Genomic DNA, 25,941 nt, shown 5'->3' on the forward strand with positions numbered 1-25,941 from the left:
CCTAACCCTAACCCTAACACTGTCCTAGAGCTGATGCTAACCCTAACCCTAACACTATCCTAGGCCTGATGATAACCCTAACCCTAACCCTGACACTATCCTAGGGCTGATGCTAACTCTAACCCTAACACTCTCCTAGGGCTGATGCTAACCCTAACCCTAACCCTAACACTATCCTAGGACTGATGCTAACCCTATCCCTAACCCTAACACTCTCCTAGGGTTTAGGCTAACCCTAACCCTAACACTATCCTAGGGCTGATGCTAACCCTAACCCTAACCCAAACACTATCCTAGGGTGGATGCTAACCCTAACCCTAACACTATCCTAGGGCTCATTCTAACCCTAACCCTAACCCTAACACTATCCTTGTGCTGATGCTAACCCTAACCCTAACACTATCCTGGGCCTGATGCTAACCCTAACCCTAACCCTAACACTATCCTAGGGCTGATACTAACCCTAACCCTAACACTATCATTGGGCTGATGCTAACCCTAACCCTAACCCTAACAATATCCTAGGGCAGATGCTAACCCTAACCCTAACCCTAACACTATCCTTGGGTGATGCTAACCCTAACCCTAACACTATCCTGGGCCTGATGCTAACCCTAACCCTAACCCTAACACTATCCTAGGGCTGATGCTAACCCTAACCCTAACACTATCCTTGGGCTGATGCTAACCCTAACCATAACCCTAACAATATCCTAGGGCCGATGCTAACCCTAACGCTAACCCTAACACTATCCTTGAAGTGATGCTAACCCTAACCCTAACCCTAACACTATCCTAGGCCTGATGATAACCCTAACCCTAACCCTAACACAATCCTAGGGTTTATGTTAACCCTAACCCTAACACTATCCTAGGGCTGATGCTAACCCTAACCCTAACCCTTACAATATCCTAGGACGGATGCTAACCCTAACCCTAACACAAACACTATCCTAGGGCTGATGCTAACCCTAACACTAACACTATCCTAGGGCTGATGCTAACCCTAACCCTAACCCTAACATTATCCTAGGGCTGATGCTAACCCTAACCCTAACTCTAACACTATCTTAGGGCTGAGGCTAACCCTAACCCTAACACTATCCTACGACTGATGCTAACCCTAACCCTAACCCTAACACTATCCTAGGGCTGATGCTAACCCTAACACTAACACTATCCTAGGGCTCATGCTAACCCTAACCCTAACCCTAACACTATCCTAGGGCTGATGCTAACCCTAACCCTAACCCAAACACTATCCTAGGGTGGATGCTAACCCTAACCCTAACACTATCCTAGGGCTCATTCTAACCCTAACCCTAACCCTAACACTATCCTTGTGCTGATGCTAACCCTAACCCTAACACTATCCTGGGCCTGATGCTAACCCTAACCCTAACCCTAACACTATCCTAGGGCTGATACTAACCCTAACCCTAACACTATCATTGGGCTGATGCTAACCCTAACCCTAACCCTAACAATATCCTAGGGCAGATGCTAACCCTAACCCTAACCCTAACACTATCCTTGGGTGATGCTAACCCTAACCCTAACACTATCCTGGGCCTGATGCTAACCCTAACCCTAACCCTAACACTATCCTAGGGCTGATGCTAACCCTAACCCTAACACTATCCTTGGGCTGATGCTAACCCTAACCATAACCCTAACAATATCCTAGGGCCGATGCTAACCCTAACGCTAACCCTAACACTATCCTTGAAGTGATGCTAACCCTAACCCTAACCCTAACACTATCCTAGGCCTGATGATAACCCTAACCCTAACCCTAACACTATCCTAGGGTTTATGTTAACCCTAACCCTAACACTATCCTAGGGCTGATGCTAACCCTAACCCTAACCCTTACAATATCCTAGGGCGGATGCTAACCCTAACCCTAACACAAACACTATCCTAGGGCTGATGCTAACCCTAACACTAACACTATCCTAGGGCTGATGCTAACCCTAACCCTAACCCTAACATTATCCTAGGGCTGATGCTAACCCTAACCCTAACTCTAACACTATCTTAGGGCTGAGGCTAACCCTAACCCTAACACTATCCTACGACTGATGCTAACCCTAACCCTAACCCTAACACTATCCTAGGGCTGATGCTAACCCTAACACTAACACTCTCCTAGGGCTCATGCTAACCCTAACCCTAACCCTAACACTATCCTAGGGCTGATGCTAACCCTAACCCTAACACTATCCTAGGGCTGATGCTAACCCTAACCCTAACCCTAACACTATCCTAGGGTTGATGCTAACCCTAACCCTAACACTATCCTAGGGCTGATGCTAACCCTACCCCTAACCCTAACACTATCCTAGGGCTGATGCTAACCCTAACACTAACACTATCCTAGGGTGATGCTAACCCTAACCCTAATCCTAAAACTATCCTAGGGCTGATGCTAACCCTAACAGTAACACTATCCTAGGGGTGATGCTAACCCTAACCCTAACCCTAACACTATCCTAGGGCTGATGCTAACCCTAACCCTAACCCAAACACTATCCTAGGGTTGATGCTAACCCTAACCCTAACACTATCCTAGGGCTGATGCTAACCCTAACCCTAACCCTAACACTATCCTTGGGCTGATGCTAAGCCTAACCCTAACACTATCCTGGGCCTGATGCTAACCCTAACCCTAACCCTAACACTATCCTAGGGCTGATGCTAACCCTAACCCTAACACTATCCTTGGGCTGATGCTAACCCTAACCCTAACCCTAACACTAACCTAGGGCAGATGCTAACCCTAACGCTAACCCTAACACTATCCTTGAACTGATGCTAACCCTAACCCTAACCCTAACACTATCCTAGGCCTGATGATAACCCTAACCCTAACCCTAACACTATCCTAGGGTTTATGTTAACCCTAACCCTAACACTATCCTAGGGCTGATGCTAACCCTAACGCTAACCCTAACACTATCCTAGGGCGGATGCTAACCCTAACCCTAACCCTAACACTATCCTAGGGCTGATGCTAACCCTAACACTAACACTATCCTAGGGCTGATGCTAACCCTAACCCTAACCCTAACATTATCCTAGTGCAGATGCTAACCCTAACCCTAACCCTAACACTATCCTAGGGCTGATGCTAACCCTAACCCTAACCCTAACACTATCCTAGGGCTGATGCTAACCCTAACCCTAACACTATCCTAGGGCTGATGCTAACCCTAACCCTAACACTATCCTAGGGCTGATGCTAACCCTAACCCTAACACTATCCTAGGCCTGATCCTAACCCTAACCCTAACCCTAACACTATCCTAGGGCTGATGCTAACCCTAACCCTAACACTATCCTAGGTCTGATGCTAACCCTAACCCTAACCCTAACACTATCCTAGGGCTGATGCTAACCCTAACCCTAACACTATCCTAGGCCTGATGAAAAACCCAACCCTAACCCTAACACTATCCTAGGGCTGATGCTAACCCTAACCCTAACACTATCCTAGGGCTGATGCTAACCCTAACCCTAACCCTAACACTATCCTAAGTCTGATGCTAACCCTAGACCTCACACTATACTAGGCCTGATGATAACCATAACCCTAACCTTAACACTATGCTAGGGCTGATGCTAACCCTAACCCTAACCCTAACACTATCCTAGAGCTGATGCTAACCCTAACCCTAACACTATCCTAGGCCTGATGATAACCCTAACCCTAACCCTGACACTATCCTAGGGCTGATGCTAACCCTAACCCTAACACTATCCTAGGGCTGATTCTAACCCTAACGCTAACCCTAACACTATCCTAGGGCTGATGCTAACCCTAACCCTAACCCAAACACTATCCTAGGGTTGATGCTAACCCTAACCCTAACACTATCCTAGGGCTGATGCTAACCCTAACCCTAACCCTAACACTATCCTTGGGCTGATGCTAACCCTAACCCTAACACTATCCTGGGCCTGATGCTAACCCTAACCCTAACCCTAACACTATCCTAGGGCTGATGCTAACCCTAACCCTAACACTATCCTTGGGCTGATGCTAACCCTAACCCTAACCCTAACAATATCCTAGGGCATATGCTAACCCTAACCCTAACCCTAACACTATCCTTGGGCTCATGCTAACCCTAACCCTAACACTATCCTGGGCCTGATGCTAACCCTAACCCTAACCCTAACACTATCCTAGGGCTGATGCTAACCCTAACCCTAACACTATCCTTGGGCTGATGCTAACCCTAACCCTAACCCTAACACTATCCTAGGGCGGATGCTAACCCTAACCCTAACCCTAACACTATCCTAGGGCTGATGCTAACCCTAACGCTAACACTATCCTATTGCTGATGCCTACCCTAACCCTAACCCTAACATTATCCTAGGGCTGATGCTAACCCTAACCCTAACTCTAACACTATCTTAGGGCTGAGGCTAACCCTAACCCTAACACTATCCTACGGCTGATGCTAACCCTAACCCTAACCCTAACACTATCCTAGGGCTGATGCTAACCCTAACCCTAACACTATCCTAGGGCTGATGCTAACCCTAACAGTAACACTATCCTAGGGCTGATGATAACCCTAACCCTAACCCTAACACTATCCTAGGGCTGATGCTAACCCTAACCCTAACCCAAACACTATCCTAGGGTTGATGCTAACCCTAACCCTAACACTATCCTAGGGCTGATGCTAACCCTAACCCTAACCCAAACACTATCCTAGGGTGGATGCTAACCCTAACCCTAACACTATCCTAGGGCTGATTCTAACCCTAACCCTAACACTATCCTTGGGCTGATGCTAACCCTAACCCTAACACTATCCTGGGCCTGATGCTAACCCTAACCCTAACCCTAACACTATCCTAGGGCTGATACTAACCCTAACCCTAACACTATCCTTGGGCTGATGCTAACCCTAACCCTAAACCTAACAATATCCTAGGGCAGATGCTAACCCTAACCCTAACCCTAACACTATCCTTGGGCTGATGCTAACCCTAACCCTAACACTATCCTGGGCCTGATGCTAACCCTAACCCTAACACTAACACTATCCTAGGGCTGATGCTAACCCTAACCCTAACACTATTCTTGGGCTGATGCTAACCCTAACCCTAACCCTAACAATATCCTAGGGCAGATGCTAAACCTAACGCTAACCCTAACGCTAACCCTAACACTATCCTTGAAGTGATGCTAACCCTAACCCTAACCCTAACACTATCCTAGGCCTGATGATAACCCTAACCCTAACCCTAACACTATCCTAGGGTTTATGTTAACCCTAACCCTAACACTATCCTAGGGCTGATGCTAACCCTAACCCTAACCCTTACAGTATCTTAGGGCGGATGCTAACCCTAAACCTAACCCTAACACTATCCTAGGGCTGATGCTAACCCTAACACTAACACTATCCTAGGGCTGATGCTAACCCTAACCCTAACCCTAACAATATCCTAGGACTGATGCTAACCCTAACCCTAACTCTAACACTATCTTAGGGCTGAGGCTAACCCTAACCCTAACACTATCCTACGACTGATGCTAACCCTAACCCTAACCCTAACACTATCCTAGGGCTGATGCTAACCCTAACCCTAACACTATCCTAGGGCTCATGCTAACCCTAACCCTAACCCTAACACTATCCTAGGGCTGATGCTAACCCTAACCCTAACAGTATCCTAGAGCTGATGCTAACCCTAACCCTAACCCTAACCCTAACACTATCCTAGGGCTGATGCTAACCCTAACACTAACACTATCCTAGGGCTGATGCTAACCCTTACCCTAACCCTAACAATCTCCAAGGGCTGATGCTAACCCTAACCCTAACCCTAACACTATCCTAGGTCTGATGCTAACCCTTACCCTAACTCTAACACTATCTTAGGGCTGAGGCTAACCCTAACCCTAACACTATCCTAGGTCTGATGCTAACCCTAACCCTAACCCTAACACTATCCTAGGGCTGATGCTAACCCTAACCCTAACACTATCCTAGGCCTGATGAAAAACCCAACCCTAACCCTAACACTATCCTAGGGCTGATGCTAACCCTAACCCTAACACCATCCTAGGGCTGATGCTAACCCTAACCCTAACCCTAACACTATCCTAAGTCTGATGCTAACCCTAGACCTCACACTATACTAGGCCTGATGATAACCATAACCCTAAGCTTAACACTATCCTAGAGCTGATGCTAACCCTAACCCTAACACTATCCTAGGCCTGATGATAACCCTAACCCTAACCCTGACACTATCCTAGGGCTGATGCTAACCCTAACCCTAACACTATCCTAGGGCTGATGCTAAGCCTAACGCTAACCCTAACACTATCCTAGGGCTGATGCTAACCCTATCCCTAACCCTAACACTCTCCTAGGGCTGAGGCTAACCCCAACCCTAACACTATCCTAGGGTTGATGCTAACCCTAACCCTAACACTATCCTAGGGCTGCTGCTAACCCTACCCCTAACCCTAACACTATCCTAGGGCTGATGCTAACCCTAACACTAACACTATCCTAGGGCTGATGCTAACCCTAACCCTAACCCTAATACTAACCTAGGGCTGATGCTAACCCTAACCCTAACACTACCCTAGGGCTGATGCTAACCCTAACCCTAACCCTAACACTATCCTAGGGCTCATGCTAACCCTAACCCTAACACTATCCTAGGGTGATGCTAACCCTAACCCTAATCCTAAAACTATCCTAGGGCTGATGCTAACCCTAACAGTAACACTATCCTAGGGGTGATGCTAACCCTAACCCTAACCCTAACACTATCCTAGGGCTGATGCTAACCCTAACCCTAACCCAAACACTATCCTAGGGTTGATGCTATCCCTAACCCTAACACTATCCTAGGGCTGATGCTAACCCTAACCCTAACCCTAACACTATCCTTGGACTGATGCTAACCCTAACCATAACACTATCCTGGGCCTGATGCTAACCCTAACCCTAACCCTAACACTATCCTAGGGCTGATGCTAACCCTAACCCTAACCCTAACATTATCCTAGTGCAGATGCTAACCCTAACCCAAACCCTAACACTATCCTAGGTCTGATGCTAACCCTTACCCTAACTCTAACACTATCTTAGGGCTGAGGCTAACCCTAACCCTAACACTATCCTACGGCTGATGCTAACCCTAACTCTAACCCTAACACTATCCTAGGGCTGATGCTAACCCTAACCCTAACACTATCCTAGGCCTGATCCTAACCCTAACCCTAACCCTGACACTATCCTAGGGCTGATGCTAACCCTAACCCTAACACTATCCTAGGGCTGATGCTAACCCTAACGCTAACCCTAACACTATCCTAGGCCTGATGCTAACCCTATCCCTAACCCTTACACTCTCCTAGGGCTGAGGCTAACCCCAACCCTAACACTATCCTAGGGTTGATGCTAACCCTAACCCTAACACTATCCTAGGGCTGATGCTAACCCTACCCCTAACCCTAACACTATCCTAGGGCTGATGCTAACCCTAACACTAACACTATCCTAGGGCTGATGCTAACCCTAACCCTAACCCTAATACTAACCTAGGGCTGATGCTAACCCTAACCCTAACACTACCCTAGGGCTGATGCTAACCCTAACCCTAACCCTAACACTATCCTAGGGCTGATGCTAACCCTAACCCTAACACTATCCTAGGGTGATGCTAACCCTAACGCTAATCCTAAAACTATCCTAGGGCTGATGCTAACCCTAACAGTAACACTATCCTAGGGGTGATGCTAACCCTAACCCTAACCCTAACACTATCCTAGGGCTGATGCTAACCATAACCCTAACCCAAACACTATCCTAGGGTTGATGCTAACCCTAACCCTAACACTATCCTAGGGCTGATGCTAACCCTAACCCTAACCCTAACACTATCCTTGGGCTGATGCTAACCGTAACCCTAACACTATCCTGGGCCTGATGCTAACCCTAACCCTAACCCTAACACTATCCTACGGCTGATGCTAACCCTAACCCTAACCCTAACATTATCCTAGTGCAGATGCTAACCCTAACCCTAACCCTAACACTATCCTAGAGCTGATGCTAACCCTTACCCTAACTCTAACACTATCTTAGGGCTGAGGCTAACCCTAACCCTAACACTATCCTACGGCTGATGCTAACCCTAACTCTAACCCTAACACTATCCTAGGGCTGATGCTAACCCTAACCCTAACACTATCCTAGGCCTGATCCTAACCCTAACCCTAACCCTGACACTATCCTAGGGCTGATGCTAACCCTAACCCTAACACTATCCTAGGGCTGATGCTAACCCTAACGCTAACCCTAACACTATCCTAGGCCTGATGCTAACCCTATCCCTAACCCTTACACTCTCCTAGGGCTGAGGCTAACCCCAACCCTAACACTATCCTAGGGTTGATGCTAACCCTAACCCTAACACTATCCTAGGGCTGATGCTAACCCTACCCCTAACCCTAACACTATCCTAGGGCTGATGCTAACCCTAACACTAACACTATCCTAGGGCTGATGCTAACCCTAACCCTAACCCTAATACTAACCTAGGGCTGATGCTAACCCTAACCCTAACACTACCCTAGGGCTGATGCTAACCCTAACCCTAACCCTAACACTATCCTAGGGCTGATGCTAACCCTAACCCTAACACTATCCTAGGGTGATGCTAACCCTTACGCTAATCCTAAAACTATCCTAGGGCTGATGCTAACCCTAACAGTAACACTATCCTAGGGGTGATGCTAACCCTAACCCTAACCCTAACACTATCCTAGGGCTGATGCTAACCCTAACCCTAACCCAAACACTATCCTAGGGTTGATGCTAACCCTAACCCTAACACTATCCTAGGGCTGATGCTAACCCTAACCCTAACCCTACACTATCCTTGGGCTGATGCTAACCGTAACCCTAACACTATCCTGGGCCTGATGCTAACCCTAACCCTAACCCTAACACTATCCTACGGCTGATGCTAACCCTAACCCTAACCCTAACATTATCCTAGTGCAGATGCTAACCCTAACCCTAACCCTAACACTATCCTAGAGCTGATGCTAACCCTTACCCTAACTCTAACACTATCTTAGGGCTGAGGCTAACCCTAACCCTAACACTATCCTACGGCTGATGCTAACCCTAACCCTAACCCTAACACTATCCTAGGGCTGATGCTAACCCTAACCCTAACACTATCCTAGGCCTGATCCTAACCCTAACCCTAACCCTGACACTATCCTAGGGCTGATGCTAACCCTAACCCTAACACTATCCTAGGGCTGATGCTAACCCTAACGCTAACCCTAACGCTAACCCTAACACTATCCTTGAAGTGATGCTAACCCTAACCCTAACCCTAACACTATCCTAGGCCTGATGATAACCCTAACCCTAACCCTAACACTATCCTAGGGTTTATGTTAACCCTAACCCTAACACTATCCTAGGGCTGATGCTAACCCTAACCCTAACCCTTACAGTATCTTAGGGCGGATGCTAACCCTAAACCTAACCCTAACACTATCCTAGGGCTGATGCTAACCCTAACACTAACACTATCCTAGGGCTGATGCTAACCCTAACCCTAACCCTAACATTATCCTAGGACTGATGCTAACCCTAACCCTAACTCTAACACTATCTTAGGGCTGAGGCTAACCCTAACCCTAACACTATCCTACGACTGATGCTAACCCTAACCCTAACCCTAACACTATCCTAGGGCTGATGCTAACCCTAACCCTAACACTATCCTAGGGCTCATGCTAACCCTAACGTTAACCCTAACACTATCCTAGGGCTGATGCTAACCCTAACCCTAACAGTATCCTAGAGCTGATGCTAACCCTAACCCTAACCCTAACCCTAACACTATCCTAGGGCTGATGCTAACCCTAACACTAACACTATCCTAGGGCTGATGCTAACCCTAACCCTAACCCTAACAATCTCCAAGGGCTGATGCTAACCCTAACCCTAACCCTAACACTATCCTAGGTCTGATGCTAACCCTTACCCTAACTCTAACACTATCTTAGGGCTGAGGCTAACCCTAACCCTAACACTATCCTAGGTCTGATGCTAACCCTAACCCTAACCCTAACACTATCCTAGGGCTGATGCTAACCCTAACCCTAACACTATCCTAGGCCTGATGAAAAACCCAACCCTAACCCTAACACTATCCTAGGGCTGATGCTAACCCTAACCCTAACACCATCCTAGGGCTGATGCTAACCCTAACCCTAACCCTAACACTATCCTAAGTCTGATGCTAACCCTAGACCTCACACTATACTAGGCCTGATGATAACCATAACCCTAACCTTAACACTATCCTAGAGCTGATGCTAACCCTAACCCTAACACTATCCTAGGCCTGATGATAACCCTAACCCTAACCCTGACACTATCCTAGGGCTGATGCTAACCCTAACCCTAACACTATCCTAGGGCTGATGCTAAGCCTAACGCTAACCCTAACACTATCCTAGGCCTGATGCTAACCCTATCCCTAACCCTAACACTCTCCTAGGGCTGAGGCTAACCCCAACCCTAACACTATCCTAGGGTTGATGCTAACCCTAACCCTAACACTATCCTAGGGCTGATGCTAACCCTACCCCTAACCCTAACACTATCCTAGGGCTGATGCTAACCCTAACACTAACACTATCCTAGGGCTGATGCTAACCCTAACCCTAACCCTAATACTAACCTAGGGCTGATGCTAACCCTAACCCTAACACTACCCTAGGGCTGATGCTAACCCTAACCCTAACCCTAACACTATCCTAGGGCTCATGCTAACCCTAACCCTAACACTATCCTAGGGTGATGCTAACCCTAACCCTAATCCTAAAACTATCCTAGGGCTGATGCTAACCCTAACAGTAACACTATCCTAGGGGTGATGCTAACCCTAACCCTAACCCTAACACTATCCTAGGGCTGATGCTAACCCTAACCCTAACCCAAACACTATCCTAGGGTTGATGCTATCCCTAACCCTAACACTATCCTAGGGCTGATGCTAACCCTAACCCTAACCCTAACACTATACTTGGGCTGATGCTAACCCTAACCCTAACACTATCCTGGGCCTGATGCTAACCCTAACCCTAACCCTAACACTATCCTAGGGCTGATGCTAACCCTAACCCTAACCCTAACATTATCCTAGTGCAGATGCTAACCCTAACCCTAACCCTAACACTATCCTAGGGCTGATGCTAACCCTTACCCTAACTCTAACACTATCTTAGGGCTGAGGCTAACCCTAACCCTAACACTATCCTACGGCTGATGCTAACCCTAACTCTAACCCTAACACTATCCTAGGGCTGATGCTAACCCTAACCCTAACACTATCCTAGGCCTGATCCTAACCCTAACCCTAACCCTGACACTATCCTAGGGCTGATGCTAACCCTAACCCTAACACTATCCTAGGGCTGATGCTAACCCTAACGCTAACCCTAACACTATCCTAGGCCTGATGCTAACCCTATCCCTAACCCTTACACTCTCCTAGGGCCGAGGCTAACCCCAACCCTAACACTATCCTAGGGTTGATGCTAACCCTAACCCTAACACTATCCTACGGCTGATGCTAACCCTACCCCTAACCCTAACACTATCCTAGGGCTGATGCTAACCCTAACACTAACACTATCCTAGGGCTGATGCTAACCCTAACCCTAACCCTAATACTAACCTAGGGCTGATGCTAACCCTAACCCTAACACTACCCTAGGGCTGATGCTAACCCTAACCCTAACCCTAACACTATCCTAGGGCTGATGCTAACCCTAACCCTAACACTATCCTAGGGTGATGCTAACCCTAACGCTAATCCTAAAACTATCCTAGGGCTGATGCTAACCCAAACAGTAACACTATCCTAGGGGTGATGCTAACCCTAACCCTAACCCTAACACTATCCTAGGGCTGATGCTAACCCTAACCCTAACCCAAACACTATCCTAGGGTTGATGCTAACCCTAACCCTAACACTATCCTAGGGCTGATGCTAACCCTAACCCTAACCCTAACACTATCCTTGGGCTGATGCTAACCGTAACCCTAACACTATCCTGGGCCTGATGCTAACCCTAACCCTAACCCTAACACTATCCTACGGCTGATGCTAACCCTAACCCTAACCCTAACATTATCCTAGTGCAGATGCTAACCCTAACCCTAACCCTAACACTATCCTAGAGCTGATGCTAACCCTTACCCTAACTCTAACACTATCTTAGGGCTGAGGCTAACACTATCCTACGGCTGATGCTAACCCTAACCCTAACCCTAACACTATCCTAGGGCTGATGCTAACCCTAACCCTAACACTATCCTAGGCCTGATCCTAACCCTAACCCTAACCCTAACACTATCCTAGGGCTGATGCTAACCCTAACCCTAACACTATCCTAGGTCTGATGCTAACCCTAACCCGAACCCTAACACTATCCTAGGGCTGATGCTAACCCTAACCCTAACACTATCCTAGGCCTGATGAAAAACCCAACCCTAACCCTAACACTATCCTAGGGCTAATGCTAACCCTAACCCTAACACTATCCTAGGGCTGATGCTAATCCTAACAGTAACGCTATCCTAGGGCTGATGCTAACCCTAACCCTAACCCTAACACTATCCTAGGGCTGATGCTAACCCTAACACTAACACTATCCTAGGGCTGATGCCTACCCTAACCCTAACCCTAACATTATCCTAGGGCTGATGCTAACCCTAACCCTAACTCTAACACTATCTTAGGGCTGAGGCTAACCCTAACCCTAACACTATCCTACGGCTGATGCTAACCCTAACCCTAACCCTAACACTATCCTAGGGCTGATGCTAACCCTAACCCTAACAGTATCCTAGGGCTGATGCTACCCCTAACCCTAACCCTAAAATTATCCTAGGGCTGATGTTAACCCTAACCCTAACACTATCCTAGGGCTGATGCTAACCGTAACCCTAACACTATCCTAGGCCTGATGATAACCCTAACCCTAACCCTAACACTATCCTAGGGCTGATGCTAACCCTAACCCTAACACTATCCTAGGGCTGATGCTAATCCTAACAGTAACACTATCCTAGGGCTGATGATAACCCTAACCCTAACCCTAACACTATCCTAGGGCTGATGCTAACCCTAACCCTAACACTATCCTAGGGCTGATGCTAACCCTAACGCTAACCCTAACACTATCCTAGGCCTGATGCTAACCCTATCCCTAACCCTAACACTCTCCTAGGGCTGAGGCTAACCCTAACCCTAACACTATCCTAGGGTTGATGCTAACCCTAACCCTAACACTATCCTAGGGCTGATGCTAACCCTACCCCTAACCCTAACACTATCCTAGGGCTGATGCTAACCCTAACCCTAACACTATCCTAGGGATGATGCTAACCCTAACCCTAACCCTAATACTAACCTAGGGCTGATGCTAACCCTAACCCTAACACTACCCTAGGGCTGATGCTAACCCTAACCCTAACCCTAACACTATCCTAGGGCTGATGCTAACCCTAACACTAACACTATCCTAGGGTGATGCTAACCCTAACCCTAACCCTAAAACTATCCTAGGGCTGATGCTAACCCTAACAGTAACACTATCCTAGGGGTGATGCTAACCCTAACCCTAACCCTAACACTATCCTAGGGCTGATGCTAACCCTAACCCTAACCCAAACACTATCCTAGGGTTGATGCTAACCCTAACCCTAACACTATCCTAGGGCTGATGCTAACCCTAACCCTAACCCTAACACTATCCTTGGGCTGATGCTAACCCTAACCCTAACACTATCCTGGGCCTGATGCTAACCCTAACCCTAACCCTAACACTATCCTACGGCTGATGCTAACCCTAACCCTAACCCTAACATTATCCTAGTGCAGATGCTAACCCTAACCCTAACCCTAACACTATCCTAGGGCTGATGCTAACCCTTACCCTAACTCTAACACTATCTTAGGGCTGAGGCTAACCCTAACCCTAACACTATCCTACGGCTGATGCTAACCCTAACCCTAACCCTAACACTATCCTAGGGCTGATGCTAACCCCAACCCTAACACTATCCTAGGCCTGATCCTAACCCTTACCCTAACCCTAACACTATCCTAGGTCTGATGCTAACCCTAACCTTAACACTATCCTAGGTCTGATGCTAACCCTAACCCGAACCCTAACACTATCCTAGGGCTGATGCTAACCCTAACCCTAACACTATCCTAGGCCTGATGAAAAACCCACCCCTAACCCTAACACTATCCTAGGGCTGATGCTAACCCTAACCCTAACACTATCCTAGGGCTGATGCTAACCCTAACCCTAACCCTAACACTATCCTAAGTCTGATGCTAACCCTAGACCTCACACTATACTAGGCCTGATGATAACCATAACCCTAACCTTAACACTATCCTAGGGCTGATGCTAACCCTAACCCCAACCCTAACACTATCCTAGAGCTGATGCTAACCCTAACCCTAACACTATCCTAGGCCTGATGATAACCCTAACCCTAACCCTGACACTATAGTAGGGCTGATGCTAACCTTAACCCTAACACTATCGTAGGGTTGATGCTAACCCTAACGCTAACCATAACACTATCCTAGGCCTGATGCTAACCCTATCCCTAACCCTGACACTCTCCTAGGGCTGAGGCTAACCCTAACCCTAACACTATCCTAGGGCTGATGCTAACCCTAACCCTAACCCAAACACTATCCTAGGGTTGATGCTAACCCTAACCCTAACACTATCCTAGGGCTGATGCTAACCCTAACCCTAACCCTAACACTATCCTTGGGCTGATGCTAACCCTAACCCTAACACTATCCTGGGCCTGATGCTAACCCTAACCCTAACCCTAACACTATCCTAGGGCTGATGCTAACCCTAACCCTAACACTATCCTTGGGCTGATGCTAACCCTAACCCTAACCCTAACAATATCCTAGGGCATATGCTAACCCTAACCCTAACCCTAACACTATCCTTGGGCTCATGCTAACCCTAACCCTAACACTATCCTGGGCCTGATGCTAACCCTAACCCTAACCCTAACACTATCCTAGGGCTGATGCTAACCCTAACCCTAACACTATCCTTGGGCTGGTGCTAACCGTAACCCTAACCCTAACACTATCCTAGGGCGGATGCTAACCCTAACCCTAACCCTAACACTATCCTAGGGCTGATGCTAACCCTAACACTAACACTATCCTAGGGCTGATGCCTACCCTAACCCTAACCCTAACATTATCCTAGGGCTGATGCTAACCCTAACCCTAACTCTAACACTATCTTAGGGCTGAGGCTAACCCTAACCCTAACACTATCCTACGGCTGATGCTAACCCTAACCCTAACCCTAACACTATCCTAGGGCTGATGCTAACCCTAACCCTAACAGTATCCTAGGGCTGATGCTACCCCTAACCCTAACCCTAACACTATCCTAGGGCTGATGTTAACCCTAACCCTAACACTATCCTAGGGCTGATGCTAACCGTAACCCTAACACTATCCTAGGCCTGTTGATAACCCTAACCCTAACCCTAACACTATCCTAGGGCTGATGCTAACCCTAACCCTAACACTATCCTAGGGCTGATGCTAATCCTAACAGTAACACTATCCTAGGGCTGATGATAACCCTAACCCTAACCCTAACACTATCCTAGGGCTGATGCTAACCCTAACCCTAACACTATCCTAGGGCTGATGCTAACCCTAACGCTAACCCTAACACTATCCTAGGCCTGATGCTAACCCTATCCCTAACCCTAACACTCTCCTAGGGCTGAGGCTAACCCTAACCCTAACACTATCCTAGGGTTGATGCTAACCCTAACCCTAACACTATCCTAGGGCTGATGCTAACCCTACCCCTAACCCTAACACTATCCTAGGGCTGATGCTAACCCTAACCCTAACACTATCCTAGGGCTGATGCTAACCCTAACCCTAACCCTAATACTAACCTAGGGCTGATGCTAACCCTAACCCTAACACTACCCTAGGGCTGATGCTAACCCTAACCCTAACCCTAACACTATCCTAGGGCTGATGCTAACCCTAACCCTAACACTATCCTAGGGTGATGCTAACCCTAACCCTAATCCTAAAACTATCCTAGGGCTGATGCTAACCCTAACAGTAACACTATCCTAGGGCTGATGCTAACCCTAACCCTAACCCTAACACTATCCTAGGGCTGATGCTAACCCTAACCCTAACCCAAACACTATCCTAGGGTTGATGCTAACCCTAACCCTAACACTATCCTAGGGCTGATGCTAACCCTAACCCTAACCCTAACACTATCCTTCGGCTGATGCTAACCCTAACACTAACACTATCCTGGGATTGATGCTAATCCTAACCCTAACCCTAACACTATCCTAGGGCTGATGCTAACCCTAACCCTAACCCTAACATTATCCTAGTGCAGATGCTAACCCTAACCCTAACCCTAACACTATCCTAGGGCTGATGCTAACCCTAACCCTAACCCTAACACTATCCTAGGGCTGATGCTAACCCTAACCCTAACACTATCCTAGGGCTGATGCTAACCCTAACACTAACACTATCCTAGGGCTGATGCTAACCCTAACCCTAACCCTAACACTCTCCAAGGGCTGATGCTAACCCTAACCCTAACCCTAACACTATCCTAGGGCTGATGCTAACCCTTACCCTAACTCTAACACTATCTTAGGGCTGAGGCTAACCCTAACCCTAACACTATCCTACGGCTGATGCTAACCCTAACCCTAACCCTAACACTATCCTAGGGCTGATGCTAACCCTAACCCTAACACTATCCTAGGCCTGATCCTAACCCTAACCCTAACCCTAACACTATCCTAGGGCTGATGCTAACCCTAACCCTAACACTATCCTAGGTCTGATGCTAACCCTAACCCTAACCCTAACACTATCCTAGGGCTGATGCTAACCCTAACCCTAACACTATCCTAGGCCTGATGAAAAACCCAACCCTAACCCTAACACTATCCTAGGGCTGATGCTAACCCTAACCCTAACACTATCCTAGGGCTGATGCTAACCCTAACCCTAACCCTAACACTATCCTAAGTCTGATGCTAACCCTAGACCTCACACTATACTAGGCCTGATGATAACCATAACCCTAACCTTAACACTATCCTAGGGCTGATGCTAACCCTAACCCTAACCCTAACACTATCCTAGAGCTGATGCTAACCCTAACCCTAACACTATCCTAGGCCTGATGATAACCCTAACCCTAACCCTGACACTATCCTAGGGCTGATGCTAACCCTAACCCTAACACTATCGTAGGGCTGATGCTAACCCTAACGCTAACCCTAACACTATCCTAGGCCTGATGCTAACCCTATCCCTAACCCTAACACTCTCCTAGGGCTGAGGCTAACCCTAACCCTAACACTATCCTAGGGCTGATGCTAACCCTAACCCTAACCCAAACACTATCCTAGGGTTGATGCTAACCCTAACCCTAACACTATCCTAGGGCTGATGCTAACCCTAACCCTAACACTATCCTTGGGCTGATGCTAACCCTAACCCTAACCCTAACACTATCCTAGGGCGGATGCTAACCCTAACCCTAACCCTAACACTATCCTAGGGCTGATGCTAACCCTAACACTAACACTATCCTAGGGCTGATGCCTACCCTAACCCTAACACTATCCTAGGCCTGATCCTAACCCTAACCCTAACCCTGACACTATCCTAGGGCTGATGCTAACCCTAACCCTAACACTATCCTAGGGCTGATGCTAACCCTAACGCTAACCCTAACACTATCCTAGGCCTGATGCTAACCCTATCCCTAACCCTTACACTCTCCTAGGGCTGAGGCTAACCCCAACCCTAACACTATCCTAGGGTTGATGCTAACCCTAACCCTAACACTATCCTACGGCTGATGCTAACCCTACCCCTAACCCTAACACTATCCTAGGGCTGATGCTAACCCTAACACTAACACTATCCTAGGGCTGATGCTAACCCTAACCCTAACCCTAATACTAACCTAGGGCTGATGCTAACCCTAACCCTAACACTACCCTAGGGCTGATGCTAACCCTAACCCTAACCCTAACACTATCCTAGGGCTGATGCTAACCCTAACCCTAACACTATCCTAGGGTGATGCTAACCCTAACGCTAATCCTAAAACTATCCTAGGGCTGATGCTAACCCTAACAGTAACACTATCCTAGGGGTGATGCTAACCCTAACCCTAACCCTAACACTATCCTAGGGCTGATGCTAACCCTAACCCTAACCCAAACACTATCCTAGGGTTGATGCTAACCCTAACCCTAACACTATCCTAGGGCTGATGCTAACCCTAACCCTAACCCTAACACTATCCTTGGGCTGATGCTAACCGTAACCCTAACACTATCCTGGGCCTGATGCTAACCCTAACCCTAACCCTAACACTATCCTACGGCTGATGCTAACCCTAACCCTAACCCTAACATTATCCTAGTGCAGATGCTAACCCTAACCCTAACCCTAACACTATCCTAGAGCTGATGCTAACCCTTACCCTAACTCTAACACTATCTTAGGGCTGAGGCTAACCCTAACCCTAACACTATCCTACGGCTGATGCTAACCCTAACCCTAACCCTAACACTATCCTAGGGCTGATGCTAACCCTAACCCTAACACTATCCTAGGCCTGATCCTAACCCTAACCCTAACCCTAACACTATCCTAGGGCTGATGCTAACCCTAACCCTAACACTATCCTAGGTCTGATGCTAACCCTAACCCGAACCCTAACACTATCCTAGGGCTGATGCTAACCCTAACCCTAACACTATCCTAGGCCTGATGAAAAACCCAACCCTAACCCTAACACTATCCTAGGGCTGATGCTAACCCTAACCCTAACACTATCCTAGGGCTGATGCTAACCCTAACCCTAACCCTAACACTATCCTAAGTCTGATGCTAACCCTAGACCTCACACTATACTAGGCCTGATGATAACCATAACCCTAACCTTAACACTATCCTAGGGCTGATGCTAACCCTAACCCTAACCCTAACACTATCCTAGAGCTGATGCTAACCCTAACCCTAACACTATCCTAGGCCTGATGATAACCCTAACCCTAACCCTGACACTATCCTAGGGCTGATGCTAACCCTAACCCTAACACTATCGTAGGGTTGATGCTAACCCTAACGCTAACCATAACACTATCCTAGGCCTGATGCTAACCCTATCCCTAACCCTGACACTCTCCTAGGGCTGAGGCTAACCCTAACACTAACACTATCCTAGGGCTGATGCTAACCCTAACCCTAACCCAAACACTATCCTAGGGTTGATGCTAACCCTAACCCTAACACTATCCTAGGGCTGATGCTAACCCTAACCCTAACCCTAACACTATCCTTGGGCTGATGCTAACCGTAACCCTAACACTATCCTGGGCCTGATGCTAACCCTAACCCTAACCCTAACACTATCCAAGGGCTGATGCTAACCCTAACCCTAACACTATCCTTGGGCTGATGCTAACCCTAACCCTAACCCTAACAATATCCTAGGGCATATGCTAACCCTAACCCTAACCCTAACACTATCCTTGGGCTCATGCTAACCCTAACCCTAACACTATCCTGGGCCTGATGCTAACCCTAACCCTAACCCTAACACTATCCTAGGGCTGATGCTAACCCTAACCCTAACACTATCCTTGGGGTGGTGCTAACCCTAACCCTAACCCTAACACTATCCTAGGGCGGATGCTAACCCTAACCCTAACCCTAACACTATCCTAGGGCTGATGCTAACCCTAACACTAACACTATCCTAGGGCTGATGCCTACCCTAACCCTAACCCTAACATTATCCTAGGGCTGATGCTAACCCTAACCCTAACTCTAACACTATCTTAGGGCTGAGGCTAACCCTAACCCTAACACTATCCTACGGCTGATGCTAACCCTAACCCTAACCCTAACACTATCCTAGGGCTGATGCTAACCCTAACCCTAACAGTATCCTAGGGCTGATGCTACCCCTAACCCTAACCCTAAAATTATCCTAGGGCTGATGTTAACCCTAACCCTAACACTATCCTAGGGCTGATGCTAACCGTAACCCTAACACTATCCTAGGCCTGATGATAACCCTAACCCTAACCCTAACACTATCCTAGGGCTGATGCTAACCCTAACCCTAACACTATCCTAGGGCTGATGCTAATCCTAACAGTAACACTATCCTAGGGCTGATGATAACCCTAACCCTAACCCTAACACTATCCTAGGGCTGATGCTAACCCTAACCCTAACACTATCCTAGGGATGATGCTAACCCTAACGCTAACCCTAACACTATCCTAGGCCTGATGCTAACCCTATCCCTAACCCTAACACTCTCCTAGGGCTGAGGCTAACCCTAACCCTAACACTATCCTAGGGTTGATGCTAACCCTAACCCTAACACTATCCTAGGGCTGATGCTAACCCTACCCCTAACCCTAACACTATCCTAGGGCTGATGCTAACCCTAACCCTAACACTATCCTAGGGATGATGCTAACCCTAACCCTAACCCTAATACTAACCTAGGGCTGATGCTAACCCTAACCCTAACACTACCCTAGGGCTGATGCTAACCCTAACCCTAACCCTAACACTATCCTAGGGCTGATGCTAACCCTAACACTAACACTATCCTAGGGTGATGCTAACCCTAACCCTAATCCTAAAACTATCCTAGGGCTGATGCTAACCCTAACAGTAACACTATCCTAGGGGTGATGCTAACCCTAACCCTAACCCTAACACTATCCTAGGGCTGATGCTAACCCTAACCCTAACCCAAACACTATCCTAGGGTTGATGCTAACCCTAACCCTAACACTATCCTAGGGCTGATGCTAACCCTAACCCTAACCCTAACACTATCCTTGGGCTGATGCTAACCCTAACCCTAACACTATCCTGGGCCTGATGCTAACCCTAACCCTAACCCTAACACTATCCTACGGCTGATGCTAACCCTAACCCTAACCCTAACATTATCCTAGTGCAGATGCTAACCCTAACCCTAACCCTAACACTATCCTAGGGCTGATGCTAACCCTTACCCTAACTCTAACACTATCTTAGGGCTGAGGCTAACCCTAACCCTAACACTATCCTACGGCTGATGCTAACCCTAACCCTAACCCTAACACTATCCTAGGGCTGATGCTAACCCCAACCCTAACACTATCCTAGGCCTGATCCTAACCCTTACCCTAACCCTAACACTATCCTAGGTCTGATGCTAACCCTAACCTTAACACTATCCTAGGTCTGATGCTAACCCTAACCCGAACCCTAACACTATCCTAGGGCTGATGCTAACCCTAACCCTAACACTATCCTAGGCCTGATGAAAAACCCACCCCTAACCCTAACACTATCCTAGGGCTGATGCTAACCCTAACCCTAACACTATCCTAGGGCTGATGCTAACCCTAACCCTAACCCTAACACTATCCTAAGTCTGATGCTAACCCTAGACCTCACACTATACTAGGCCTGATGATAACCATAACCCTAACCTTAACACTATCCTAGGGCTGATGCTAACCCTAACCCTAACCCTAACACTATCCTAGAGCTGATGCTAACCCTAACCCTAACACTATCCTAGGCCTGATGATAACCCTAACCCTAACCCTGACACTATCCTAGGGCTGATGCTAACCCTAACCCTAACACTATCGTAGGGTTGATGCTAACCCTAACGCTAACCATAACACTATCCTAGGCCTGATGCTAACCCTATCCCTAACCCTGACACTCTCCTAGGGCTGAGGCTAACCCTAACCCTAACACTATCCTAGGGCTGATGCTAACCCTAACCCTAACCCAAACACTATCCTAGGGTTGATGCTAACCCTAACCCTAACACTATCCTAGGGCTGATGCTAACCCTAACCCTAACCCTAACACTATCCTTGGGCTGATGCTAACCCTAACCCTAACACTATCCTGGGCCTGATGCTAACCCTAACCCTAACCCTAACACTATCCTAGGGCTGATGCTAACCCTAACCCTAACACTATCCTTGGGCTGATGCTAACCCTAACCCTAACCCTAACAATATCCTAGGGCATATGCTAACCCTAACCCTAACCCTAACACTATCCTTGGGCTCATGCTAACCCTAACCCTAACACTATCCTGGGCCTGATGCTAACCCTAACCCTAACCCTAACACTATCCTAGGGCTGATGCTAACCCTAACCCTAACACTATCCTTGGGCTGGTGCTAACCCTAACCCTAACCCTAACACTATCCTAGGGCGGATGCTAACCCTAACCCTAACCCTAACACTATCCTAGGGCTGATGCTAACCCTAACACTAACACTATCCTAGGGCTGATGCCTACCCTAACCCTAACCCTAACATTATCCTAGGGCTGATGCTAACCCTAACCCTAACTCTAACACTATCTTAGGGCTGAGGCTAACCCTAACCCTAACACTATCCTACGGCTGATGCTAACCCTAACCCTAACCCTAACACTATCCTAGGGCTGATGCTAACCCTAACCCTAACAGTATCCTAGGGCTGATGCTACCCCTAACCCTAACCCTAACACTATCCTAGGGCTGATGTTAACCCTAACCCTAACACTATCCTAGGGCTGATGCTAACCGTAACCCTAACACTATCCTAGGCCTGTTGATAACCCTAACCCTAACCCTAACACTATCCTAGGGCTGATGCTAACCCTAACCCTAACACTATCCTAGGGCTGATGCTAATCCTAACAGTAACACTATCCTAGGGCTGATGATAACCCTAACCCTAACCCTAACACTATCCTAGGGCTGATGCTAACCCTAACCCTAACACTATCCTAGGGCTGATGCTAACCCTAACGCTAACCCTAACACTATCCTAGGCCTGATGCTAACCCTATCCCTAACCCTAACACTCTCCTAGGGCTGAGGCTAACCCTAACCCTAACACTATCCTAGGGTTGATGCTAACCCTAACCCTAACACTATCCTAGGGCTGATGCTAACCCTAACCCTAACCCTAACACTATCCTAGGGCTGATGCTAACCCTAACCCTAACACTATCCTAGGGCTGATGCTAACCCTAACCCTAACCCTAATACTAACCTAGGGCTGATGCTAACCCTAACCCTAACACTACCCTAGGGCTGATGCTAACCCTAACCCTAACCCTAACACTATCCTAGGGCTGATGCTAACCCTAACCCTAACACTATCCTAGGGTGATGCTAACCCTAACCCTAATCCTAAAACTATCCTAGGGCTGATGCTAACCCTAACAGTAACACTATCCTAGGGCTGATGCTAACCCTAACCCTAACCCTAACACTATCCTAGGGCTGATGCTAACCCTAACCCTAACCCAAACACTATCCTAGGGTTGATGCTAACCCTAACCCTAACACTATCCTAGGGCTGATGCTAACCCTAACCCTAACCCTAACACTATCCTTCGGCTGATGCTAACCCTAACACTAACACTATCCTGGGATTGATGCTAATCCTAACCCTAACCCTAACACTATCCTAGGGCTGATGCTAACCCTAACCCTAACCCTAACATTATCCTAGTGCAGATGCTAACCCTAACCCTAACCCTAACACTATCCTAGGGCTGATGCTAACCCTAACCCTAACCCTAACACTATCCTAGGGCTGATGCTAACCCTAACCCTAACACTATCCTAGGGCTGATGCTAACCCTAACACTAACACTATCCTAGGGCTGATGCTAACCCTAACCCTAACCCTAACACTCTCCAAGGGCTGATGCTAACCCTAACCCTAACCCTAACACTATCCTAGGGCTGATGCTAACCCTTACCCTAACTCTAACACTATCTTAGGGCTGAGGCTAACCCTAACCCTAACACTATCCTACGGCTGATGCTAACCCTAACCCTAACCCTAACACTATCCTAGGGCTGATGCTAACCCTAACCCTAACACTATCCTAGGCCTGATCCTAACCCTAACCCTAACCCTAACACTATCCTAGGGCTGATGCTAACCCTAACCCTAACACTATCCTAGGTCTGATGCTAACCCTAACCCTAACACTAACACTATCCTAGGGCTGATGCTAACCCTAACCCTAACACTATCCTAGGCCTGATGAAAAACCCAACCCTAACCCTAACACTATCCTAGGGCTGATGCTAACCCTAACCCTAACACTATCCTAGGGCTGATGCTAACCCTAACCCTAACCCTAACACTATCCTAAGTCTGATGCTAACCCTAGACCTCACACTATACTAGGCCTGATGATAACCATAACCCTAACCTTAACACTATCCTAGGGCTGATGCTAACCCTAACCCTAACCCTAACACTATCCTAGAGCTGATGCTAACCCTAACCCTAACACTATCCTAGGCCTGATGATAACCCTAACCCTAACCCTGACACTATCCTAGGGCTGATGCTAACCCTAACCCTAACACTATCGTAGGGCTGATGCTAACCCTAACGCTAACCCTAACACTATCCTAGGCCTGATGCTAACCCTATCCCTAACCCTAACACTCTCCTAGGGCTGAGGCTAACCCTAACCCTAACACTATCCTAGGGCTGATGCTAACCCTAACCCTAACCCAAACACTATCCTAGGGTTGATGCTAACCCTAACCCTAACACTATCCTAGGGCTGATGCTAACCCTAACCCTAACACTATCCTTGGGCTGATGCTAACCCTAACCCTAACCCTAACACTATCCTAGGGCGGATGCTAACCCTAACCCTAACCCTAACACTATCCTAGGGCTGATGCTAACCCTAACACTAACACTATCCTAGGGCTGATGCCTACCCTAACCCTAACACTAACATTATCCTAGGGCTGATGCTAACCCTAACCCTAACTCTAACACTATCTTAGGGCTGAGGCTAACCCTAACCCTAACACTATCCTACGGCTGATGCTAACCCTAACCCTAACCCTAACACTATCCTAGGGCTGATGCTAACCCTAACCCTAACAGTATCCTAGGGCTGATGCTACCCCTAACCCTAACCCTAACATTATCCTAGGGCTGATGTTAACCCTAACCCTAACACTATCCTAGGGCTGATGCTAACCGTAACCCTAACACTATCCTAGCCCTGATGATAACCCTAACCCTAACCCTAACACTATCCTAGTTCTGATGCTAACCCTAACCCTAACACTATCCTAGGGCTGATGCTAATCCTAACAGTAACACTATCCTAGGGCTGATGCTAACCCTAACCCTAACCATAACACTATCCTAGGGCTGATGCTAACCCTAACCCTAACACAAACACTATCCTAGGGTTGATGCTAACCCTAAACCTAACACTATCCTAGGGCTGATGCTAACCCTAACCCTAACCCAAACACTATCCTAGGGTGGATGCTAACCCTAACCCTAACACTATCCTAGGGCTGATTCTAACCCTAACCCTAACCCTAACACTATCCTTGGGCTGATGCTAACCCTAACCCTAACACTATCCTGGGCCTGATGCTAACCCTAACCCTAACCCTAACACTATCCTAGGGCTGATACTAACCCTAACCCTAACACTATCCTTGGGCTGATGCTAACCCTAACCCTAACCCTAACAATATCCTAGGGCAGATGCTAACCCTAACCCTAACCCTAACACTATCCTTGGGCTGATGCTAACCCTAACCCTAACACTATCCTGGGCCTGATGCTAACCCTAACCCTAACAGTAACACTATCCTAGGGCTGATGCTAACCCTAACCCTAACACTATCCTTGGGCTGATGCTAACCCTAACCCTAACAA

This window comes from Lemur catta, chromosome 7 (assembly GCF_020740605.2).
Source record: "Lemur catta isolate mLemCat1 chromosome 7, mLemCat1.pri, whole genome shotgun sequence".
In the NCBI taxonomy this organism is placed as follows: Eukaryota; Metazoa; Chordata; class Mammalia; order Primates; family Lemuridae; genus Lemur; species Lemur catta.